The sequence below is a fragment of the Tamandua tetradactyla genome, chromosome 7, assembly GCF_023851605.1.
Source record: "Tamandua tetradactyla isolate mTamTet1 chromosome 7, mTamTet1.pri, whole genome shotgun sequence".
NCBI classification, from domain to species: domain Eukaryota; kingdom Metazoa; phylum Chordata; class Mammalia; order Pilosa; family Myrmecophagidae; genus Tamandua; species Tamandua tetradactyla.
In genome coordinates, this window is record NC_135333.1 from 100897651 (window position 1) to 100924756 (window position 27106).

General features: G+C 37.4%; 1 protein-coding gene and 1 long non-coding RNA gene across 2 annotated transcripts in view; both read left to right on the forward strand.

The window, feature by feature from the left end:
• The window catches only part of PDZRN4 (PDZ domain containing ring finger 4), a 407543-nt gene that overhangs the window by 221427 nt on the left and 159010 nt on the right, over positions 1-27106 (forward strand). The window lies entirely within an intron of this gene.
• LOC143691694 (uncharacterized) overlaps positions 1-27106 on the forward strand; it is a 215182-nt gene that overhangs the window by 179801 nt on the left and 8275 nt on the right. The gene's annotated exons all lie outside the window — the stretch shown is intronic.

The following is a 27106-nucleotide window of genomic DNA, read 5'->3' on the forward strand; positions in this document are numbered from 1 at the left end:
CTTAATCAATTTCCAGACTTGAGACAGTTTACAGACCCAGAGTGAGAGGGAAGCCAGGTCCCTTTGAGATAGGACCCTATTACACTGCCATAAATTTATATTGTTAATCTTCCTCCAAGCCTTCCCCAAGGAGACCGACAGCCTTTTACCAGGGTAACTGTGCATTGGGGGAAAGGAAATGATCAGATATTTCAGGGATTATTAGACACTGGTTCCAAAGTGTCCTTAATTCCAGGGGACCCAAAACATCACTCAGGTCTACCAGTCAGAGTGGGGGCTTATGGAGGTCAGGTGATCAATGGAGTTTTAGCTCAGGCCCATCTCACAGTGGGTCCAGTGGGCCCCTGGACCCATTTTGTAGTTATTTCCCCAGTTCCAGAATGCATAATTAGAATAGATATTATCCCCAGAATGTGTAACTAGCACAATCCCTACTTTGACTCTCTAATTCATGGAGCGAGGGCTATTATGGTAGGAAAGGCCAAGTGGAAGCCACAAGAACTGCCCCTATCTAACAAAATAGTAAATCAGAAGTAATGCCAGATTCCTGGAAAGATTGCAGATATTACTGCCACCCTTAAGAACTTGAAGGATCCAGGGGTGGTGATTCCCACCACATCCCCATTCAACTCTCCTGTTTGGCCTGTGCAGAAAAAGATGGATCTTGGAATATGACGGTGGTAACTCCAATTGCGGTTGCTGTTCCAGATGTGGTATCATTGCTTGAGCAAATCAATACATCCCCTGGTACCTGGTATGCAGCTATTGATCTGGCAAATGCTTTTTTCTCAATAGCTGTTAGTAAGGACCAACAGAAACATTTGCTTTCGGCTGGCAAGGTCAGCAATCTACTTTCACTGTCCTACCTCAAACGTATATCAACTCTACAGCCCTATGTCTTAATCTTGTTTGCAGGGACCTTGATTGTTTCTCCCTCTCACGAGACATCACACTGATCCATTATATTGATGATATCATGTTGATTGGACCTAGTGAGCAAGAAGTAGCAACTACTCTAGACTTATTGGTAAGGCATTTGTGTGTCAGAGGATGGGAGGTAAATCCAACAAAAATACAGAGGCTGTCTACCTCAGTGAAGTTTCTGTGTCCACTGGTATGGGGCATGTCAAGATACCCCTTCTAAGAGGAAGGATAAGTTGCTGCATCCGGCCCCTCCTATGACCAAAAAAGAGGCACAATGCCTAGTTGGTCTCTTTGGATTTTGGTAACATTTTCCTCATTTGGGTGTGCTACTCTGGCCCATTTATCAAGCGACCAGAAAAGCAGCTAAGTTTGAGTGGGGAACTGAAAAAGAGGAGGCTTTGCAACAGGTCCAGGCTACTGTACAAGGTGCTCTGCCACTTGGACCATACGATCCAGTAGATCCAATGGTGCTGAAAGTGTCAGTGGAAATAGAGTTGCTGCCTGGAGCCTTTTGCAGGCTCCTATAGGACAATCACAACGCAGACACCTAGGATTTTGGAGCAAAGCTTTACCATCTACTGCAGATAACTACTCTCCTTTTGAGAAACAGCTTTTGGTCTGCTGGGCCTTAGTAGAGACTGAATGCTTAGCCATGGGCCACCAAGTTACCCTGAGACCTGAGTTGCCTATCATGAGCTGGGTATTGTCTGACCCACCAAGCCATAAAGTTGGGGCATGCATAGCTCACGTCATCATGAAATGGAAATGGTGTATATGATACAGGGCCAGAGCAGGTCCTAAAGACACAAGTAGGGTACATGAGGAAGTGGCCCAAATGCCTATGGTCTGCACTTCTGCCACATTACCTTCTCTTTCCCAGACCAGAGCTATGGTCTCTTGGGGAGTTCCTTACAGTAAATTGACTGAGGAAGAGAATACTCGGGCCTGGTTTACACATGGTTCTATACAATATGCAGGTACCACCCAAAAGTGGACAGCTACAGCCCTATAACCCCTTTCCAAGATCTCCCTGAAAGACAGTGGTGAGGGGAAGTCCTCACAGTGGACAGAACTTTGAGCAGTGCACCTGGTTGTTCATTTTGCTTGGAAGGAGAACTGACCAGAGGTACATTTGTACACTGACTTATACACTGTTGCTAATGGTTAGGCTGGATGGTCAGGGACTTGGAAAGAGCATAATTGGAAAATTGGTGACAAAGAGGTCTGGGGAAGAGGTATGTGAATTGACATTTCTGAGTGGGCTAAAATCATGAAGATATTTATGTCCCATGTGAATGCACACCAGAGGGTGACTTCAACAGAGGAAGGTTTAATAATCAAGTGGATAAGATGACCCATTTTATAGATACCAGTCAGCCTCGTTCCCCAGCAACTCCTGTCATTGCCCAATGGGCTCATGAACAAAGTAATCATGGTGATAGGGTCAGAGGTTATACATGGGCTCAGCAGCATGGACTTCCAGTCACCAAGGCTGATCTGGCTACACTGAGTACCCAATATTCCAGCAGCAAAGACCCACACTCAGCCCCCAGTATGACACCATTCCCCGAGGTGATCATCCAGCTACATGGTGGCAGGTTGATTACATTGGACCACTCCCATCAAGGAAGGGGCAGCAATTTGTTCCAACTGGAATAGACCCATACCCTGGGTATGGATTTGCTTTCCCTGCATTCAGTACTTCTGCCAAAGCTACCATCTGTGGACTTACAAGATGCCTTATCCATTGTCATGGTATTCCACACAGTATTGCTTCTGATCAAGGAACTCACTTCACAGCAAAGGAAGTGCAAGAATGGGCACATGCTCATGGAATTCTCTGGCCTTACCATGTTTCCCGTCATCCAGAAGCAGCTGGATTGATAGAAAGGTGGAACGGCCTTTTGAAAACTCAGTTATGGTGCCAACTAGGTGGCTTTACCTTGCAGGGCTGGGGTGATGTTTTCCAGAAGACTGTGTATGCTCTGAATCATACTGAACCAACAGTATGGTGCTGTTTCTCCCATAGCTAGGATGCATGGGCCCAGGAACCAAGGGGTGGTAATGGTAGTAGCACCACTCACTGTTACTCCTAAAGAACATGTTTGCTTCCTGTCACTGCAACCTTGAGCTCTGCTGGTCTGCAGATTCTAATTCCAGAAGGGGGAGTGCTTCCACCAGGAGAAACAACAATGATTCCAATGAACTGGAATCTAAGACTGCCACCTGGTCACTTTGAGCTACTCATACCCCTGGATCAACAAGCCAAAAAGGGGATTACTTTACTGGCTGTGGTGTTTGACCCTGATTATCAGGGGGAAATAGGACTGCAAGTACACAATGGAAGTAAAGAAGAGTTTTCCGGGAATATGGGGCCTTCCCTGGACTGTCTCTTAGTACTACCATGCCCTGTGATTAAAATTAATAGAAAACTGCTACAACCCAATCCAGTCAGGCCTACCAATGGCTCTGAAACTTCAGGAATGTAGGTTTGGGTCACCCCACCAGGCAAAGAACCATGACCAGCTGAAGTGCCTGCTGAGGGTAAAGGGAACATAGAATGGATAGTGGAAGAAGGTACTAATAAATATGAACTATGACTACATGATCAGTTATAAAAACAAGGACTGTAATGCTGTTTTGTTCATGTTAGAATATTTAAGTTGTAAAATATCAAGTTTGAGAGTGAATATTACCCAAGGACTTGGACCTTATTCTGGGGAGATTTAATGTATTTTCAGTTGTACATGGAACAGTCGAATATTGTTAGGTGAGGAAAAAAAATGTGTCTGTTATTGTTTTCTATTTAGAGATTAGGTATGTTTTAAAGTGATGTATATAGCTGCCAAGTTCACAAGGGGTGGACTGTCATGGTCGAGTTCATGTGTCAACTTGGCCAGGTGGTGGTGCCCAGTTGACTGGTCAGATAAGTGCTGGCCTGTCTGTTGCTATGATGAATTTCATAAAATTGTGAAATTTAAGATTTCACAAACTTAAATCATGATCATGTTGGCTGCATCCACAGCTGATTGCATTTGTAATCAGCTAAAGGGAATGTCTTCTGCAATGAGTGACACTTAGTCTAATCACTGGAAGGCTTTTAAGGAGGATTCAGAAGAGACAGTCACTCTTCCTGCTTCAGCCAGTGAGCCTCTTCCATGGAGTCTGTCCAAACCCTTCATCAGAGCCACCAGATTCACTGCCTGCTGTAAGGATTTTGGATTGTTCCATTCCCACGGTTGTCCAGCCAGCCTCTCCTGAGAGTTCGTTGAGGACCTTCATTGGGGTTGCCAACTTGCAGCCTGCCCTACAGACCTCAGACTCTACATTCTCATGGTTATGTGAGATACTTTTATAAATTTATATCTACAGATATCTCCTGCTGATTCTGTTTCTCTAGAGAAGCCTAGCTAATACAAGAAAAATTAAAGAAATTTTTGAAGAGACTTGTCCATTTTCTGGTACAAATTATTTACATTTCTCTCACATTGAATATAAACCCCCCCTATCCCAAGACCTTCCAAAGCCTCATCCTATTACAGCATTAGCTCTGAATCCAGAATCTCATCACTGACATCAGGTGCAGATGTGAAGAGTCTCCTCTGCATAGTACAGCTTCGTGAGTGCAGTTCCTCTCAAGATATAGGCCTATGAAAATAAAAGAGGCAAATTATCTGTAATCCACACATCCAAACGAAAATGGTAGCACAAACATAAGACAACCGAAATTGGTATTCCTGTTCAAAAAAGGGAAACATAAAGTAGTCACTGGCCCACAGCAAGTTTGAAGTTCCTTGAAAATCCCAAGGTCTGGGAATGGTTTTCCATAGCTCTCAGCTCTACCATCTGGTCTTTTGAGTCCACTGTACTTTTTCTTGCAAGGTAGCATGTGTTTGCAGTGGGTTTCTCATCTTGCTTCCAGTAAGTAGATTTGGAAGTCATAAACTCTCATTTTATTCATACTATTTCTGTCCCTTTCAGGACAAGATAACAATGTGTCTGTACATATGTATATATGGGCGGCAGCCTCATCAGAAAGCTAGACTATGAGAACATCCATTTTCAAACTCAGATTTTTATTAAATATATATTCCTTTATATCCAGTGACATTTTCTAACTAAATGATTCTTTATAATCATGGCATATTCCATAGTTTATTTTTGTGATACCCTTTAACTAGAGGATCTACCTACTAAATAGTTGAGTAGAATTATAAAACAGGTTAAATATATGTACAGTGAGAGAGTCAGATATTTAAGAGTGAATTGTAGGGCTTATCTTACTGTTACTTTATTCTGATGAAACACTAATGTAAGGAATTCTAAATCATTACAGTGTAATATGAATGAAAACTACCAAAATACAGTTTTTATGATAGTTTTTAATTCTCTTGCCCATGTGATGCAGTATTAAAGTAGCACTTGCAGTTAGTTGGGTGTTATACATTCTACTAGTAAGCAATACATTCTTAATATTGGAAAGGGACTTCTTTTTTGGAATTTCTACTTTTAAAGCCACTCTCATATTTGATTTTATTAATTAAAATAATTTGCATTAAAATAAACAGTAATAATGTGTTAGGAATTACTTCATTTCCTTCCCCTTTCTCCTAAGAGGCAGTTACGATTTCTAGGTGTCTGGTTAGCTTTGTGCTTTAATGTACCTCCATCCAGTCCAAAATAGGCACAACAAAGAATTCTTCCTTTGTCCTATGCTTGTAAATGACTGGCAAAATGAGTATATCTTTTGAAAGCAATTTCTCCTATTATAACAAACTGGAGTCAAAATAGCCAATCAGTAATAAGCCAACCCTTATTAACTTGCACTAAATTATTTTCATTTGGCAGATAAAATAGCCACTTTTCTACTCTTAATTAGAGTTTGGTCTAATAGAATTGACAAATCAAGCTGCAGAAAATGCTGTATTTAATTGCTTTTAGAATTCAGGAGTTTTTTAATAGGTTAAATTTTGAGGAAGTTCCAGAGAAACTTAGAGAACCCACATTTTGTTTGCCAGCTTACTCTTATTTGAAAAATGAAAACAACTCTATTTTATTGTATATATTGGTCTCTCTGCCCCTACAGAACTTAAACTATTATTAGAAAGTTGCATTTTATTTTATAAGCCACTCATAGTCTCCTTTTATTTCTCTATTAAGTGAATATAACTTGAGGCTGAATCGTATGGTAAAAAGCACCTTGGGTCTAAATCTTATGGTAAAAAGTATATAAAAAGGACCTTAATATGTTCTGCCTTTTCAAAAAAAAAAATAGGACATTCCTTGAAGGAATTAACAGATCAAATCATATTGTAGAGTAGAAAAATAATATGGTAAAAAATAAATAAATAAACAAGATTTTAGGTCCCCAAGAACTCAGGTTCAAATCCTCACTCAGCTGCTGATTGTCTAGCTGATCTTGGGCATGTTATTAACCTGTCTGGGCATCAGATTTCCTTCATTTTAAAATCTTTGCTAAGATGATATGAAGAATGGAGGTATAAATATGTAATGCTTCTAGCAAAGGACCTGGCCCATAGGACGTGCTCAGTGAATCTTGGCTTTTATTACTATTCTGTTTCTCTTTGTGGCACTAGATTTAAAAATGAACCCATGTGGGTAGACCCCATCCTTCCCTCTCCAAGTCTCCTAGCTCACAAGCCTGGTTGGTGGTGGGCTACAAGCATTTAGAGAATGTTTAATGACTGAAGGTGACTAGAAAACAATGGGATTTGCTAAAGATATCATTAAAGGATCGGAAAAGGAGATAGGAAAGTATGGATGAAGGCAGTTACTAGAAAAAAATAACTGCTTTGAATTTGGAAAGAAAGTGAAGGCAGAGAAGGAAGGGGAAAAGGACCTTAATATGTTCTGCCTTTAAAAAAAAAAAAAAATAGGACATTCCTTGAAGGAATTAACAGATCAAATCATATTTTAACTAAAAGACACATCATCATGTTTTTAGCTGTACTAATTTGAATCAAGAATTGTAATGACTTACAAATGGCACAAGCTGTACCTTCTGGGTTACTTCCATTTAACAAATTTTTGTGCTTTTTGTCAAATATCACGTTACACAATTCTACTTTATATCCCAGTTGAAGCCTACTTAGTCTCCTAGGGAGCTCAACGATAAAGTGTTTACTCCCCATTTCTTCCATGCTTGCTATAAATAAATTACGATATGACAAGTATTTATTCCAGAATTTACAGTGGTGCCTGACACATAGTAGGTGTTCAATACATATTTTTAGATTCCTGAATGTTGGCTGAATTCATTTGAGAGCCGTCCATTACTGTAACAACACTAAAGTGATTTATTAGGTTAAATTCACTATTTCATCTCATCTGCCCAAATTCGTTCCTAAAACATCCTCAAGTGTAAAACAAGGACTTACAAAGACAAGAACTTTTTAATATTTTTGCTTATTTACATTATTCTTAATTATTTGAGTTATCAGGTCTTAAGAAAAGTAGAATAGTAGAACACTAAAAATATTTCTTATTTGTAGTAGAAGACTGCAATTCAGAAAAACTGATATATTATTGCATCCATAAAAACTCGTTTTATTATACAACTAATGATGCTTAAAGTGAAAAATAAAAATGATCAAGTTATATGAAAAGAAGAAAGAATCTTTAGTCATATCACTGAAAGACAATCACTAACAGATGTTACCACATATTTAAACATATATGCATGCATAAGAATGATGAAAAATGAATAAAATTCAAATAATAAATTATGATCTCTAATCCTGTTTCTTATTTCTTTTACCTATTTTGCCAACTTGCTAAAGTTGTCTTCCTCTTTTTTATCAATGATACACACTTAAATATTTATAGATCTATGTGTTTTAGAAGCTATTCCAACCAATTTACCATATGTAAATATAACATTAAGGTTTAAAAAGGAGAAGGAAAAAGTAATAATTTTCCCTTGTATTTCTTTCTTAATTTTCCATTGGACTTTCTGGTTTAGGATAAAATCCAGTTACTCCTGTTGAGGTAGATGTTTTTACTCTCTCAGCCTGATTGAAGGTTCCATGCATTCTGAAATGGGCAGGAAAAGAAGGAGGGGCCAGACATGAGGGAGAGAGCACCTAGCACCATGGGCCTTAATTCCAGTTCTATGTAAAATGCTGATCTCTTTTAATCTTGGGCTATTGTGAAACTTTCTAAAGGGATATTGGAATAGCCTTCAATTATGAAGTAGTTATCAGATAACTCAGGTCCTGGGTACCAATGTATGAGAGCAATAGAGATACATTCTCTGTATTTATTTACTGATTCTGCAGTTTTCTAGCAGCTTTTCTCTCCCTCTTGTGCATTTAGCTTACATCTGACAGAAACCATGGATGAATTTTGTAATAGACACTTTTGGTATTTAAGTCCCAGAAAGGCATTTTGGCTAGGCTAATACCAGCAAAATTTTAGTGGGTAGCCAGGGAATGATATAGAAAACATGTAATTGGCCTTCATGTGAAATAGTCGACTAATACCCTTCTAATGGGGCTTCAGATTCATCTAAATCTGAATAAATTGTGTTAAGTGATTTGCAACACATTCGCGGCACCATCAAGGGTGCATTTTGGGCAGAAGGCATACTTTAGAAATTAGAATCGCGTAGGGTTTATTTTTCTCTTCTTGTGTGAAAATATACTACATATGTTCTCTTTTGTTCTGGGAATGTCACAGAGCCCTAAAATGTTTACAGCTTTCACCTATAGGGATAAAAAGCTAGTAAGTGAGGGAATGTGGCCTGGGGAAGAAAACTTCAGAAAACAGCTCTAGTTTATTTATTTACCCCTTCTTACCATGGAATCTAAACTAGCCCTCACTGAAAAATAATTTTATTAAGACATCCTATAGAAGTGCCTCTAGGAACAGTTGTTGCTTTGATAAGTATGTAAAACCTACTTTCTACAAAATTTTCAATAAGCTAAAATAGTTCCGGAGAAGTATAGCATACTTGGCAAATACCTTCTTAGATTAACTTGTGTCTAAATCCTCTGCATGATTGAAGTAGGTCTGAATCCTGAATTATTCTGTTTTTGTTTTTTTTTTTTTTTTTTGTATTCTTGAAATTCTGGGTAATAGAGTTGGTGTTCTCATTTATTTGGATCTGTTTTAAAACTTCTTCCTAGTGACTTACATGCTTCATTTCAAAAAGGTAGCTAGCCATAGACTGTTTTGCATGTGACAGAAATCTACCTCCTGGCAATTCAGGTTTTCTGTATAAATGTTAAAAGTTTGTCCTTATAATTCCTTCGATCTGCTGGTTAGATACTTTTTAAATATCCAGGGATCCACAAAGTTGTCATCACCTTAACACTTTGCATGCCTACAGCCAGACAAATATCCTTTTCTTTATTCAGGAACCATTTAATGAATGTCTATTGAGGACTAAGGAGGGCATTCGAAACTGAACATTCCTTCCAGTAGCTCACAGTATAGATTTCTCTTAGAATTTATAATGAACATGTTTTAGGGTGTTTTTTATTTTTTATTTACCCTTATACGGTGCTAGGTACTAAATTTTCTGGCTATATTGTGAACGTATAGTTTATAAATACTCTCCTTGGTTCCATTCACCATCCACCTGTATTCTAGTCAGAAATCTCAGACTCTTCCTCAGTTTCTTTCTCTCTTGTCTCACTCTTCCCTGAGATAAACTCTTCTGTCTTCACAGGCCTTCTTGAACCCCCCATTCCCTCTTGCCCATTTCCATTCCTCACTGATGTACAGAATCTTTTCTACACCTTGTCTAGCTTGTGATAATAGCTTCCTATGAGTTATTCCGGCCAATCTCTCCAATCTGTCAGAGACCCCCTCTTTAACATAAAGAAAACCACTTTCCTTCCTAACAACTACCGATGGATAAAGTCCTTCATAGGATGTTGCAAAAAGAGACATTATAACCTATCTCCAATTTTCAACTCAAGTCTAATCTCCTATGGTCCTCCGAACCTAAGCTGCAGCCAAAAGCAACTCACTCTTTTCATTTTATGTACAATAAATTCCTCAGGGCCTTTGCACTTTCTATGCCATATGACCACAGAGCTTCTGCCTCATTTCTTTCCTTTCATGTAAAAATATCCTATCCAACACAGAATTCCTGGACACTATCTATAGGACCTTCCCTTCTTATATTCCTAATTTCTCCCCACTCCTCCCACCCCTGGGGCAGCAAAATTAATTTCATTTATTGAATACTAACATGCCCTCAAAGTCAGAATTACCAGTGACTGAGAATTTTAGTGTTGTTGTTGTTGTTTTTACCATTTATTGTGATTCCTCAGAGATTGAAAGATTATTTTCTGTTTTGTATGCAAAGTCTATTATAAATAAAATGCAAAGCCTTTGGAGGGTAGAGGCAGGGTCTTATGTCGTATTCATCTTTGTCCGCACAGCATCTTGTCGTTGTGCATAACGTGAGCTAAATTGAAAAGAGAAGTTATATCATAGTCTCAGAAGTAGGAAACTTGATATCTCCCATGCTGACCTAGATCTCATTGTTAAGTGACTCATTACTTCATAATTGAAGTCATATTTCATAGAAGTATAAAAAAAGAAGCCATTAAATAAATTTTTAAAAATTCAAAATTGATGTAGTGTCTTCCTCCTTCTGCTCATTCATTTGAATTAAACCCAGCTTGATAGTGACAGGCAGTGCATGACCATCTAGCGGTGTGACGAGGACTTGTGATTCTAGCCCTCTTAATACTGAGCAGGAGGAGCAAGTAGTAAAGCTAAGGATGCAAGTTTTGAAAAATATCTGCTCATTTTATTTGGTTTTTCATGCTCCTATTTTCATTTTATTTTTATCAACTCATGTGATGATTTCATTTGTAAGGAATAGTTGTGAGCTAGAAAGACAAATAGCAGAAATAAATCAATGGGCTTTTTAACTATCTTCTGCTCCCCAAATACCTTTGGGATATGAGTTGTTTCCATGAGAATCATTGAGGGACTAAGAAGAAATATATGATTATATTCTGATAAAATCTCCCAGGGTTGAAAATCATTGAGGAGGTGCAAGGGTTCAGTGGCAGAATTCTTGCCTGCCATGCAGGAGACCCAGGTTTGATTCCCAGCCCATGTACTTCCCAAAAAAATAAAAAATAAAAGAACAAACAAAACAAACAAAAATTCAACAAATGATGCTGCAATGATGGGATACTCACATGGAAAAATAATGAACTGTGACCCCACCATATAGAATACAAAAAAAATCATTGAAAACAATATAGTCCTCATCGTCTGATATTATTAATTTGAAATTACAATAGTGCCAGAATCTTCTCTTGATGTGGCAAATAGATAAATATACTAAAAGTACACGGTGCGATGGAGGCTCAGTGGCAGAATTCTTGCCTGCCATGCTGAAGACCCAGGTTCGATTCCTGGTGCCTGCCCATGCAAAGTAATAATAATAATAATATATACTAGAAGTGTAGAGTTAGTCTGGCAGGGGATTGTGAAGTGAGGAGTAGAGGATGACTAAATATATTGCTAGACCTCATGGACAAATAGGACTGAAAATTCTTATCAGAGCACTCATGAGGTTGTTTTTTCTTATAATAATGGAAATAGGGTCTTTATTAGAGTCTTGCTAAAGAAATATTAAGGCAAATTTTATTCAATACTAACATGCAATTCATTCAGTCAAAAATTTTTATTATATATTTTTTATGTGTCAGGTACAGTGGTAGGCACTAAAAATGCAATGGTGAATAAAGTATATTCCCTCAACAAAGAAGTGAACATCTAATAGGGGAAATTAACAAGTAGAAAGACAATTTGAAGCAAGTCATAGAATCTAAGATGGGATTAACCATAGGGGCTGAGACCTGGATAATATGGGGTTTGTGAGAAAGCATAAAAGTGATTCCAAAATCCCGTCTTCTCAGGGGAAAGTTCACAGAACACCTACCTTTGGAAGGAGTTATATTAGTTGACTAATCCAGTCATTGTCAACCCCTGTTGCCAATATTACCTGGGGAGCTATAAAACAAGTCAGATGCCTTGCCCCTGATCTTGGAAACTGATTCAGTGTATCCCAGACAGCACAGAATTATTTTTAATTTATTGTATATATGTTTAAAGTTTCCCAAGTTCATGAGTTGATATTGCTGTAGAAGAGTGCTCAGTGTATGGGGTTCATTGTACTATATTTCCTTTACTTTTTCATGTTTTGTGTTAATGTGAAAGCTGCCGGAATGTGATATACCAGAACTGGAATGGCTTTTGTAAAGGGAATTTAATTAGTTAAAAGTTTACAGTTCTAAGCCTATAAAATTGTCCAAACTAAGGCATCCAGGAAAGATCCCTTAATTCAAGGAAGGCCAATGGGTCAGAACACTTCTGTCATTTGAGTAGTCTCGTGGCTGACATCTGCTGGTTTCTTGCCCCTGGGCTCCATTGCTTTCAGCCTCTGTTCTTCTGTGGGTTCCTCACTTTGCTTCTCCAGGGCTAGCAATAATCTCTTGGCTTCCCTTGGCTTTCTTCACATTCTGGCTTGCTTAACATCTCATGGTGGCATCTGCTGGGCTCCAAGCATCTCCAAATATCCGTCTCTCTGTTCTCCAAGTGTTGGCATCTGTATCACCTCTGCTCTGAAGTTTCTATCTGCACTGGGGTACATAATATTTATAAACTGTCACATGCTTGAAGATAGAGTAAACAGAATTTCTTGATGGATTGGGCAGTGGATAAAAAGAGAAGTTAAGAATGACTCCCAAACTACATTTTTCAACTTTTTGTGCAGTTGAAATATAATACTCAGAACTAGGATACACACCAACAGATAACTTGTAGGTCATCTCATGGGTCCAAACAGCTACAAGGATAGCCATCACCACCAGCCCTCAACCCACCACCCCAGAGTCTACCTGTTCCCCTGTACCTTGAAGGAGCATGACAAAAATGGCCCCATAATCATGGGCTCATATGGGATCCCTGAGTGCTACCCTAAAGAAACCTGACCCCAAAGACTTCGCTGCTGACCTCTACTCAAAGACTATTGCAACAAAGTGGCACCTAACTGCTTTCAGTCTTAAATCTTGTCATGAAAGTGAATATGAAGAATGTGACCTTCAGTTCCCATCTTTGTGGGATTTCTTCTATAAAGCATTGAATAGATGCTTCAATCCCAACTTCTGTTCCCCTTGAATGATGATATTCTGTAGAAAGACTAAAATGCAGATATTCAATGATTCTAACAAGTAGGAATATTAAAGCACTTCAGTTACCAGTATGTTTCTGAAAAGCAGTTATATTTGCCAAGAAGAAGAGATCATGAAGAAATGGAGCAATTTAAAAGTAAAAAAATGAATAAACAAAAGAAATTTAAAATCAAAGTCAACTTCCGGGCAGCAAGGTGGCCCTCTTCCTCTTGACCAAGCTCTTATACTTGATCAATTTCATTGCTTTGATGTAAAATTACTATCTCACAGTCTTCCCAGTCCCTTGTCGTATCTGCATTTATGCTTGTAAATATTTCATTGCCATTTTCCTGAGTGAGAAACCAAAAGTTAGAAAGAGAGATATCAACTAGCAACATTACCTGTAAAAATATTTAATTTAGAAAGACAGTTTTAATTTGAAGATGTTGTTATTTTTTTGTGTGGCAACAACAACAAAAAAGAAAAATGTAGCTCCAAATCACCTTTGCAGGGTGAATATTGCACTGGCAATAAATGCTACAAATTTTGGGTGCTCAAGAGATGCCTGATTTGTGGGTATCGTTCTTCCTAATGAGTTGTGTGTTGTGGTGCGGAACTTATATTCCCCATGGACTCTGTGCTTTCCTAACTATTAATTTCTCTTCTATGAATTAACACTGCCATCGTTAATAACACTGCCTGGCAAAGTCTTCATACGCTTGTGGAAAATACTGAGCTAAAATATCTCAATGTCATTTTAGATTAGTACTGCTGGAAAAAGAGTGGACTAACCCAGCAAGAAACCCTTCTTTTCTTTTTAAGAAACCGTCTAAGTTCTGTGATTTAACGTGAGTCTGTAGAAAGCAGAGAGCTATTTGATGCTGAATTCTGAGCAAAGGATTCTTTGTGGGAAGGTCTGTCAAACAACATGGTTTCCATGGCAACCCTGGCTAGATAACCCATTTGGGAAAATACTTGTAGGACCTAACACTCTATCATCTGTCATTCAATAATTTCATGTTCATAATAACTAGGAAATCAATGGCCATCCTCTGAGACAGTTTGTGGAAAGGGCAGGCATGCTATTGGCAGCTCACAGCTTACATTTGTGTCTATTTGTTGTGATTCTGGAGCCAGGTTAGGACTATGAGAAATAACTTGTTTGTTTGGACTGGCACAAAGATCAAAAGCAGGTTCAATTTTGCAACCTAATTGTAACAGTAGTGTATATATGTACAAAAGAGTAAAAAAAAGAATGGCATATTAATAAAGCATTTGCTATACTGTTAGGAAGTAAGGTTCATCTAATATTAACATTTTACATTTTTAAATTTGCAAGAAAAGACACATCCAAGTTAGCACACGACTGGCATGAACAAATTTTGGTAACGTAAAAGGCATTTTTCTTATCTTAGCTTTCTAATTAAACTGCTTATCATTGTAGAAGCTGTGTTACCTGGACGTTATGTACAGAATATAAAGTGATCATGGAAAAGTAATTAAAATTCTTAAACATGCAGCCCATTGACTTTACATGCAATTTGTTTTTAGAAGGTGAGGTCTGATAATAAGGCAAGTTAGCTGAGTAGAGAAATATACACTTAATAATTACCTTGACAGTGTTTATCAACTAGAAAGAAATCAGGAATAATTTCAGTAAATGGATACTAAAAATAAGAAGGCATGATGAATTGAGACCATGGAAATGAGATAGAAGAGAAAAATTAAGCATTTTGTATTCTATGAAGAAAGGGATATTTCACCTACATGGACGCATTTAAAAGATACTGCTTAATACACTATGAAAAGCTTATTGTTTTCAATTTAGAAGTGTTATGTATGAAACATAAAAGATGTTTGTAAACTGGTTTCCTTACAGCACAACAGGTTTTCATTTGGAGCCACCCATAGTGAAGTTTTAACTCATAAAGGAGCACAATTTTACAAGTTTAGAGTCCAAGTTTTGTCAAAAAGGTGGTGTTGGAGCTGATTAAAACATCGTCTTTTTCAAAATAAGAGATGATATCTTCTGAGGTGAAAATGGCATTTTAGTTGGAGAAGGAGCAGTTCTCTAAAAGCTTTGCTTAGTATGAGCCTATAAGCTTGAAAGATTATGTGAATTCTCTTGACCAACCTAAGAGCTAGTGAAGACTTTTTCAGATTTTTTTGTTAATTAAAAAAAAAGAATTGTTTTTACAGAGTTCCTATATACCCCCCGTTTCGGTCTGCTAAAGCTTTTTTTATGGGGTATGTAACAGGTTCAAACCAGCACATTCCACCCTCTACACCCCCAAGAGATATGTTCTTTCCATCTGTAAAATACAGTCATTCCATCACAATAACACAAAATCCTTAAATAACTTAAGTGACAATATTAAGTACAAAGTCTCAAAATCAGTTACAGGCATGGTCTGTTCTAAGGCACAATTTTCCTCTGGCTGTGAACCTGTGAAACTTAGAACAAGATATCTGCTTCCAATATACAAAGGAGGAACAGTCGGAGGATAGACATTCCCATTCCCATAGGGAGAAATTGGAAGGTAAACAGGGGTCACCAGACCCAAATAATTCCAAAAACCTGCAGGACATGCTTCATAGATTTCAAGGTTTGAGAATCAGCTATAGAAGGGCATTTTGTCCACCCTTTCTAAGGGCTTGCACTCCACATACTGGGGTGAGGGCTCTGATATCTCCAAATATTGGGAAGATGGCCATGTTCTTGGCCCCACCCACCTCAAGCATCTAAGTGGCAGCTGGACTCTCTGCCATCTCTGGGGTGCACCCTCCACCCCCTCAGAACAGTGGGGTGGTGGCCAGGCTCTCCCCAGTCCCCAGGGAATGTGCTCCACACTCTCTGCAGCCTGGGGTGGCATCATTCTTCCTGAACACAGCAGCCAAGCTCCCTTCAATCCCCCAGGCATCTGAGAGCCCTGGGGGTGGTAACCCTTTTCCTGCACAACAGGGAGGAAGGTACACCCTCTGCAAATTCCAGGGCAAACTCACCTTTCCACATGCATGGCTGGATCCACTCTCCTGGCCCAAGGTTTCTTCGCTCCAAACCTCAGTTTCCATGGTTCTGCCTTTGAAGTCATTTTTCCATTATTCTTCCCCTCTTCAGTCCGTTCTAGTCCAGGATGGCAGTAGTTTTGTTCATAGAGATCTCACAAAAAGCTCATTGGTTTCGCATGCAACACACAGGAGAATAAGAATCAGGCAATAGGAATCACAAATCCTTTCTGGATAGCTGTAGTTTCAATCCTGATTTGTATTGAAATGGCTGACTAGTTCCAGGTTTGGCTAAATTCTCACATGGGGCACTATTCTCTGGGGACTCATTTTCCGAAAGCTCAGAATTTTCCAAATTGTCAGTTTCTGATTTCTTTGTAGCCAAGAATTCAGTTCTCAGTTTATTCCTTTACTCTTTCATTTTACTATAAACTGCAAGGAGAAGCCAGGCTGCATTTTCCACATTTAATTTGGAAATCTCTTCCGCTAAGTATCCCAGCTCTTTGCTTCCAAATGCTGCCTTCCATCCTACATCAGGACTCAATTTTGCCAAATTCTCTGCCACTTTAAAACAAGGATTATCTCTTTTCCCATTTGCAATGACACATTCATCATTTCTAGCTAAGGCCTTGTCAGAAGTATCTTTAGACTCCAGATTTCTACTAACAGTCTCTTGAAAGCACACTCTAGGCCTTTTCTATCAATCTCCTCACAGTTCTTCCAGAATCTTCCCCTTATCCATTTATGAAGCCATTCCAGAATTTTCAGTATTTGCAAACTCAGCAGTACCATACTCTCTTGGTGCCAAAATCTGTTTTGGTTTGCTAAAAAGCTGCTGGAATGCAATATAGCAGAAATGAATTGACTTTTACAATGGGGATTTGTTAACTTATAATTTACAGTTTTAAAGCCAAAAAAAAAGTCCCAATTAAGGCATCAGCAGGATGATACCTGGATTTTTCAATACCAGCTGCTGGTATTCAGGACACCTCTGTCACCTGGGAAGGCATATGGCGATGTCTGCTGGTTCTTTTCTCCTGAGTTTTGTTGCTTTCAATTTCTGGTCCCTGTGGCCTCTTCTCTGAGCTTCTGTGGGTCCTCTTTTTCCTTCTCCAGGACTTCTGTCTCCAAGCTCTCTTGGTGCTTCTCCCTATGCTCTCTGGGCTTTTTCTGTCCTTTATCCTCATAGAGGACTTCACTAGAGTTTTGAGACCCGCCTTAAACTGGGTGGGTCACATCTCAATTGAAACAACCTAGTCCAGAGATTCTGCAGCCATAGGAATGGATTAAAGAACATGGCCTTTTCTAGGGTACAAAACAGCTTCAAACCAGTACACCCTCTTATTATTAGCACCTTCATTACTTTGGTACATTTGTTACAATTGATGAAAAACTATTATAATTATACTATTAACAATAATCCATGGTTTATATTTTGATTTCCTGTTTGTGTTGCATAGTCTTATGGTTTTGTTTTGTTTTGTTTTGTTTAAGAATGTTATTCTTGCAACATATATTCAACCTAAAATTTTCCCTTTTATCACATTTAAATATATAATTCACTGCTGCTAATTACATTCACATTGTGTGCTACCGTCACCACCATCTATCACAAAACTTCCCATAACCCCAAAGTTTGAACTAATGAGACTAGCAAGGTCAGACATCTTCATTTCTCATGTTTTTATTGAAAGGTTTTAAAGTCAGAATATTACGTTTTTTAATTACTAATATTATATCATAGAATTTTCAAACATCTGGTCTAGCAAAAACTAGCTTACTACTTTCATGTTTGTTCTTCTCTCTTGAACTTTCTTCTCTCTCTCTCTCTCTCTCTCTCTCTCTCTCTCTCTCTCTCTCTCTCTCTCTCTCTCTCGCTCTCCCTCCTTCCTTCCCTCCCTCTTTTTCTTTCTTTTTATTACTTATAGGGCCAAAGGATTTCATTTCTATTATTAATGCTTGTTTGAATGAAAAATGAAAAATTCTGCTATCTTCTAATTAACAAGAAACTGTTCTGCAAATTTTCTAAGATCCTGGGGTATATAAATTATTCTAAGTGGTATTAAAGGCAAAAATTTACTATTGTTGAATGAATTTTGGCTTTAAATAATTTTAGTTTTAAAAGAATTGTTTCTATTTCTGAATGTAAAGAAGGAGATAAGATGATAAAAATCAAACATGACAAAATGATTATTTAAAGTCATCTATTTTATTGACTTGATATTAAATTTTATAAAGGAGGTTTATACTTTTGTTTTAAGGAATAAATTCCAAATGTCTTTTTTGGGGGTGTGGGCGATGCGTGGTCCAGGAATTGAACCCAGGTCTCCGCATGAAAGGCAAGCATTCTACCACTGAACCACCCTGTCATTCTTTTATTCATTCACTCGGTATATATTTGTTGAACTTTTACCAGATCCCCAGACATTCTGCTAGGTACAGAAGTTAGAGAAAAGCAAGATTTTGTTCTCATGTACTTGACAGTCCATTGGGAAAAGGATAGACAGAGGTATTCATAGGGCACTATAGGAACATTGAGGAAAATATTTAATTATCCTTATTAGATGTATTTATTTCCCTTGTTGCAAAACTTACAAATATGAGGTGATTAAATTTTTGTTTTGCATTTCAGTTATTTACCACTTTCTATATGAGGGCTCAGTAAGTAACATATCGTGAAAAGTTTCTCTGTATTCTCAATAAGAGTTAAGGATTAAAAATAGATATTTTTCAACCTTCTCAGTGAAATAAATCCAAGGCAATAGTATTAGCATATATACTTTCATTTCAACTTGTTATGACTCTGAGGAAATTAAACATCAGCAAAATGTAAAAAAGGAAAATATGATTTTCCCTAGAAGGATTTATAACACATTTTTCTTCATGTTTTGTTGAGCATAGTGTTGTCGCAGCTTTCCTTAGTTTTTTGTTTGTTTGTTTATTTTAACAATCGTAAGTACTGGAACTTCTGAGGAAGATGGTAGAGCCTAGGGAACTCCAGGATTCACTCCTCTATCAAAAGCAGCTGATAAACAGGCAGAAGCTTTCTTTAAAAAAACTATTCTGGGGCTCTGGAGGTCATAATAATACTATACAGCATCCAGGGAAGAGCTGGTAGAAGAAGCTGAAAAACTGTGGTAAAAAACTGTGAGTAACTGGCTCTGCAGCAGCCCATTCTCCACCCTCGAGGTGTGCTGCTTCAGGGTCCAGTCCCTGGCTGACTACACAAAGGGACATAACTATCCTCTTCCCCAAACATGGAGGTGTGGGGGTGACGTGGCTGAACACCAGTCATGCCTTTTGATTAGCAAATTTAGGTTGCTGGGTCCTGGCTCAGAACTACTATTTCAACCCACCCAAGGAAGGACCATAGCCATTGTTTCAACCCTGCCCCCAAAAGGGGCAGAGGTGGTAGTAGTGCTTGCTTAGGGCTGTGGGAAACAGTTTGCTGAAGGGGGCTGTACCAGTTTGAAATGATTTATGTGCCTTAGAAAAGCCAAGTTTTAATCCTAATCAATCTTGTGGGAGCAACCGTTTCTTCTGATCCCTATTCACTACTATAGGCTGGAAACTTAATTAGGTTATCCACATGAAGATGTGACTTACATGGGTCTTGATTAGTTTACTGGGATCCTATAAAAGAAGAGACATTTTAGAGAGAGTTCCTTTGAGAACAAGGAGAGGGCCACAGGACCAGGACAGAATGAGAAGAGAACCAGAGTCCACCAGCCAGAGACCTTAGGAGATGAAGAAAAAAAATGTGCCCCCAGGGGAGCTTCATGAAACAAGAAGCCAGAAGAGAAAGCTAGCAGAGACATGGCCAGGTGCCCTTCCAGCTGAGAGAGAAACCCTGAACATCATCAGCCTTTTTGAACCGAGGTATCTTTCCCTTGATACCTTAGATTGGACGTTTCTATAGACTTTCTTTAATTGGCCTTGGAACTGTAAACTTGCAACTTATTAAATTCCCCTTTTAAAAAGCCATTCCATTTCTGGTATATTGCATTCGGACAACTAGCAAACTAGAACAAGCACAATCTACTGGGCAGGTCAGAAAAGCACAGTTCCAGAGAGTTATCGAAAAGGCTTTTGGCATTTTTCCTGACCCTTCCCCCAGGGCTCTTTAGGGCTAGTCTCAGCTCCTTTGTGGGTCATGGCCCTGTTTTAGCTGGGAAATAGTGAGTTGGGAAAGTTCTCCTGGAGTGACCCTCCTCCCAGAATTTGCCTTCCAGGACCAAGCAGCTAGAGGCAACAAAAAGAGTGGGAAAAAAAAAAAAAGAAAGAAAAAGAGGCTAAACAAAAACAAACAGAACAGATCAATAGAAGGAGCAGAGGAAAGGAAACCTTCTTCTGGGGGTGAAACAATTGCACAAATAGTGTAATCTTAAAAAGTGATATCCAGGGCAAGAATCAGATAAAGAAGAGCTGAAAAATATGTTCAGTTAAACAGGGATAGTTCTAAAGTTCTAAAATAAATTGAACCTGGTGTCAAAGAAGAGAGTTAACATGAATCCAATCAACCCTAAACATGAAAGAGAAACTGACTTTCTAAGTAAACGCATCAAAATAATCAGATGCTTAATCATCAGCAAAATATTATAAACCATCCTAACAAACAAAAAGATATGGCCCAGTAAAAAGAATATGTTGAAACATTAAGGAGCCACAGAATTTGGAACATCTAATCAAAGATGTTCCAACAAATCTCCTAAATCAAACTAAGGAAATGAAAAGAAATATGCATAAAGAGATAAAGGATATTAAGATGACTAGGTGAGTATAAAGAATAGTTTGGTGAAAATATAAAAGGAAGCACAACAAAAATCATGGGAATGAAAGACACAAAAGAAGAGATTAAAATACGCTGGAGGCATACAACAGCATATTTGAATAGGCAGAAGAAAGAATCGACAAACTAGAAGACAGGACAACCAACATATTACAAGCAAAGAACAGATAGAGAAAATAATGGAAGAACTTGAGCAGGGTCACAGGGATTTTAATGACATATGCATTATTGGTGTACCAGAAAGAGAAGAGAAGAGAAAGGAGGAAGAACGAATATTTGAGGAAATAATGACTGATCATTACCTAACTCTTATGAAAGACATAAACTTACATGCCCAAAGAGAATTAATCATAACAGACCTACTTCAAGACACATACTGATCACAATGTCAAATGCCAAAGCTAAAGAAAGAATACTGAAAGCGGCAAGAGAAATGTGATTAATCATATGAAAAGGAACAGCAATATGATTAAGTCCCAATTTCTTATTAGAAACTATGGAGGCAGTGGCATGATCTATTTAAGGTACTAAAAGAGAAAAATTACTGGCCAAAAATTCTTTATTTGGAAAAACTGTCCTTAAAAAATAAAGAAGAGTTTAAAATATTGACAGATAAACAAAAATTGAGGGAGTTTGTCAACAAGAGACCAGCCCTATAAGAAATACTAAAGGGAGTTATGTAAGCTGAAAGGAAAAGAAAGGAGAGGTTTTGGTGTAGAGGATGGAAATGTAGATTATCTGTAAGGGTAACCAACACGGTAAAAAGAGAGACAAAAATATGATATGGAATACAAAAACCAAAGAAGAAGATGGCTGAAGTAAGCACTACCTTTACAGTTATACATTGAATGTTAAGAGATTAAACTCCCCAATCACAGATTGACAGAATGGATTTTAAAAAGTCTAATCCAACTATATGCTGTCTACAAGAGACTCACCTCAGCCCCAAAGGCACAAATAGGTTGAAAGTGAAAGTTTGGAAAAAGATATTCCATGCAACAGTAACCAAAATGAAAGAACTGGGCTAGCTATATTACTATGAGACAAATAGACTTTAAATAGAAAACTGTTATAAGAGACAAAGAGGAACACTATCTAGTAATAAAAGGGGCAATCCATCAAGAAGAAATAATTATAAATATTTATGCACCTAACCATATGGATCAATAAGGAAACAGAGAACTTGAATAATCTGATAAATGGATTAAAACTAACAGACATATACAGAACATTGCACCCCAAACAGCAGAATATTCATTCTTCTCAAGAGTTCATGGATCATGCTCCAGAATAGGCCATATGTTGGATCTCAAAACGTCTCAGTAAATTTAAAAATATTTCAATTATACAAAGCACTTTCTCTGATCATAATGCTATGAAACTGAAAATCAATAATAGGCAGAGAATCGGGAAATTCACAAATATATGGAAGATAAACAATACACTTTTAATCAGTGGATCAGAGAAGATATTGCAAGAGAAATGAGAAAATATCTCAAGACTAATGAAAATGAGAACACAACATTTCAACACTTATGGGATGTAGCAAAAGCTGTGCTGAGAGGGAAATTTAGAGCTCTAAATGTTTACATTAATAAGGAAGAAAGAGCTAAAGTCAAAGACCTACTGAACACTTGGAGGAACTAGGAAAAGAATAGCAAACTAATCCCAAAGCAAGCAAAAGGAAAGAAATAACAAAGATTAAAGCAGAGGTAAATGAAATTGAGAATTAAATTTAAAAAAAAAAATAGAAGTAACATAACCAAGAGTTGGTTCTTTGAGAAGATCAATAAAATCGACAAACACTGAGCTAGATTGTCAGAGATAAAAAGAGAGAAGATTCAAATAAATAAAATCAGAAATGAGAGGGCAGGCATTACTACTGACTCCACAGAAATAGAAAGAATCATGAGAGGGTTCTATCAACAACTTGTGCCAATAAATTAGACAACTTAGATGAAATGGACAAATTCCTAGAAACACATGAATGATTTCTAGTGACTATAGAAGAAACAGAAGATGGCAGCTGACTAAGGAGATTGAATCAGTCATCAGAATCATCCCAACAAAGTAAAGTTCAAGACTAGATGGCTTCATGGGTGAATTTTACCACTCATTCCAAGAATTAATACCAATCCTGCTCAAACTCTTCCAAAAAATTGAAGAGGAAGGAACACTACCTAAATGATTCTATGAACCCAACATCACCCTAATACCAAAGCCAGATAAAGATATCATTTGGATGTATGGTTTCAAAATACTTTGGAAAGTATTATGGAAAGAAATATATAAACCATTTTCTCTAATGAATATAGATGCAAAAATCCTCACAAAAACTTGCAAATTGAATCCAGCAGCACATTAAAAGAATTATACACCATGACCAAGTGGGTTTTATACCAGGTATGCAAGGGTGGTTCAACAGAAGAAAACCAATTAATGTAATATACCATATTAACAAGTCAAAGGGGAAAAAAACCACATGATCCTCCCAATTGATGCAGAAAAGCTTTGACAAAATCCAGCATCTTTTCTTGATAAAAACACTTCAAAGATAGGAATAAAAGGAAACCTCCTCAACGAAATAAAAGACATATGTGAGAAACCCATAGCTAACATCATACTCAATGGTGAAAGACTGAAATCTTTCCCTCTAAGATCTGGAACAAGATAAGGATGCCCATTGTCACCACTGTTATTCAACACTGTGCTCCTGATTCCAGCCAGAAAAGGCAAGAAAAAGAGATAAAGACATCCAAATTGGAAAGAAAAAATTAAAACTTTCACTATTTTCAGATGACATAGTCCTATATATAGAAAATCCTTAAAAATGTACAACAAAGCTACAAGAGCAAACAAATCAGTTCAACAAAGTGGTAGGATACAAGATCAACATAAAAAAATCAGCAGTGTTTCTATACACTAATAATGGGCAATTTGAGGAGGAAATAAAGGAAAAATTCCATTTGCAATAGCAACTAAAAAAATCAAATATCCAGGAATAAATTTAACTAAGGATATAAAGGAGTTGTAGACAGAAAACTACAAAACATTGCTAAAAGAAATCAAAGAAGACCTAAATAAATGGAAGGACATTCTGTGTTTTTGAATTACAAGAGTAAATATCATTAACATGTCGATTCTACCCAAATTGATTTACAGATTCAAGACAGTGCCAATCAAAATTCCAACAGCCTACTTTACAAAAATTGAAAAGCCAATTATCAAATTTGGGGAAGGGAAGGGTCCCCGAATAGCCAAAAATATCTTGAGAAAGAACTAATTTGGAGGACATAAAATTCTCCAAATTCTTCCTTACTTTAAAACATATCACAAAGCTCCAGTGATCAAACAGCATGGTATCTGCATAAAGAAAGACATATTGATCAATGGAATCAAGTTGAAATTTCAGTATAGACCCTCACATTCATGGTGAATTGACATTTGGTAATGGTACTCAGTTCACTCAACTAGTACGGAATAGTCTATTCAGCAAAAGGGTGCTGGGAGAACTGGATATCCATATACAAAAATTAACTCAAAATACAAGAGCCAAGACCATAAAGCTCCTAGAAGAAAATTGGGGGAAACATTTTGCAGATCTTATGGTAGGCAATGGTTTCTTAGACTTTACACCCAAAGCACAAGCAATGAAAGAAAAGAAAGAGATAAATGGGACCTCCTCAAAATTAAGAACTTTTGTGCTTCATAGAACTTTGTCAAGAAAGTGAAAAAGCAATGTTCTCAGTGAGAAAAAGTATTTTGAAACCATATATCCAGTAAGGGTTTATTATCCAGAATATATGAAGAAGTACTACATCTCAACAATAAAAGAAAAAACAACCCAATTTAAAAATGAGCAAAAGCTCAGTGGTAGAATTCTTGCCTGCCATGCCTGAGACCCAGTTTGGATTCCCAGTGCCTGCCCATGCCAAAAAAAAAAAGGCGGGGGGGGGGGACAAAAACTTGAATAGACATTTTTCCAGTGAAGAAATAAAAATGGCTAAAAAGCACATGAAAAGATAGTCAGCATCACTAGCTATCAGGGAAATGCAAACTAAAATCACAATGAGATATCATTTCACACCTATTAGAATGCCCACTATTAAAAGCAAACACAGAAACCTGCACGTGTTGGAGAGGATGTGGAGAAATAGCAACACTCATCATCGCTAATGGGAATGTAGAGTACTCCAGGTAGAAGACAGCTTGATGGCTTCTCAGGAGGCTAAGTATAGAATTGCCATACTATCTAGCAATCCTGCTACCAGGTATATACCCAGAACTGAAAGCAGGGACTCAGACAGACATTTGCACACCTGTGTTCATGGCAGCATTATTCACAATTGACAAAAGATGGCAGCAACTCCAGGGTCCATCAACCAATGAATGGATAAACGAAATGTGATATATATATATATATATGAAATGGAATATATATTCCATATATATATATAATGGACTATTTTTCATCTGTAAGAAGGAGTGAAGTCCTGATGCATGCAACAACATGAATGAACTTTAAGGACATTATGTTGAGTGAAATAAGCCAAACACAAAGGACAGTTTATTGTATACTTTCACTAATATAAACTAATTATAATAAGCAAACACATAGAGTTAGAATCTGGGATATAGGTGACCATGGGATAGAATGAGGATAGAGAATGGGAAACTGATGCTTAATTTGTACAGAATTTTTATTTAGGTTTTGTAAATGTGTGTGAGTGTAATTAACGGCACTGAATTATGTTTGTGAATGTGGTTAAATGGGGTAGTTTTCAGTCATGTGTGTTAATAGAATGAAAGTCAGAAGTTAAAACATGCAGCTGTATAACACAGTGATCCCTTTTGTGGACCATGGACTGTGGTTAATGCTGCAAGAATAAGAATGTTTTCCATGACTATTACAGGTGCTAATAATAGGGTGGTATGTAGGGGCAAATTACACCTAATGTAACTGTAGACTATAGTGAACAGTAGCATTTTAATATTCTTTCATAAATTATAACAAACGTAACACACTAAGGCAAAGTTTCAACAATAGGAGGATATGGGAACGTTGTATTTTTTACATGACTTTCCCGTAAACACACTTCTCTACTTGAAAAAAATTTCAAAAATTACAAAAAAACCATTATGGTAATTGAAAGAAGCCAGGTACAAAGTACTACATAATATATGACTCCATTTATATAAAATGTAAATATAAATATATCTATAGAGACAGTATTAGATGAGTGGTTCTGTAGGGCTGGGGAAGGAATAGAGGGATTGAGAAGGTGACTGCTAAGGGGTGTGAGGTTTTTCTTTTGGAGTAATGAAATGTCCTAAAGTTGATTGTGGTGATGAATGCACAAATCTTAAATCATACTAAAAACCAATATTTGTATATTTTGGGTGGATTGTATGATATATGAATATGTATCAGTAAAACTGCTTTAAAAATCATAAGCATAAACACTTCACAAAACTCTATATAGTGGAAAAATACATATGTATACACACATATATACATACATATCTAAAATGGTTATAAAGTTAATGTGAACTTTCTGAAACTTTTGCATGTTTCTTCAAATGTATGCCACTGCTTGGACTTCTTCCTCACAGGCAGGTCTATAACTAACATATCTACTGCTGCACCGTTTTCCTGTTGACCTTTCTGATGTTTTCTTTCTTGGTCTTGCCTAAAATGAAATGCTGAAATATGATGTCATATTCCTAGTTTAAATGATGCAATCTTTCCTTTATCATTTAGAATAGCAGAAGCATATTGTTTGGTACTCAATTTAGGAGGATGCTTCAGTAAAATGGAAGACTGAATTATTTTAGAATCCTGTTCTGACTTAAAGCCCTGCTATTAAACCTGTTTTGGTCTTAATTTCTTCATTTTAAAAATGAAAAGGCTGTTGTGGGATAAGTGAGATAACATATACCTTTTTCACTGTTAGGCACGTAAGAGCTACTTGGGAAAATTTTAGGCAAATCGAAATGAGAATTTGCAGCAAACAAAGCAAATTAGGTTAGCTTTCATAACTTAATACCTAGACTATGAGAACAGACAAAGCCAGTGTTACTTCCAGATATAAGTATAGCTAGTCTATTTGCAGTACTAGTCCTCATTTTAAGGCTCTGTTCCCCTGTGTTTCCATTTTAGAAGTAAAAAGTGAAAGAAAGTAGGAAGTAGCAGGCCGTGAGTCGCATTAGGGGCACCCTA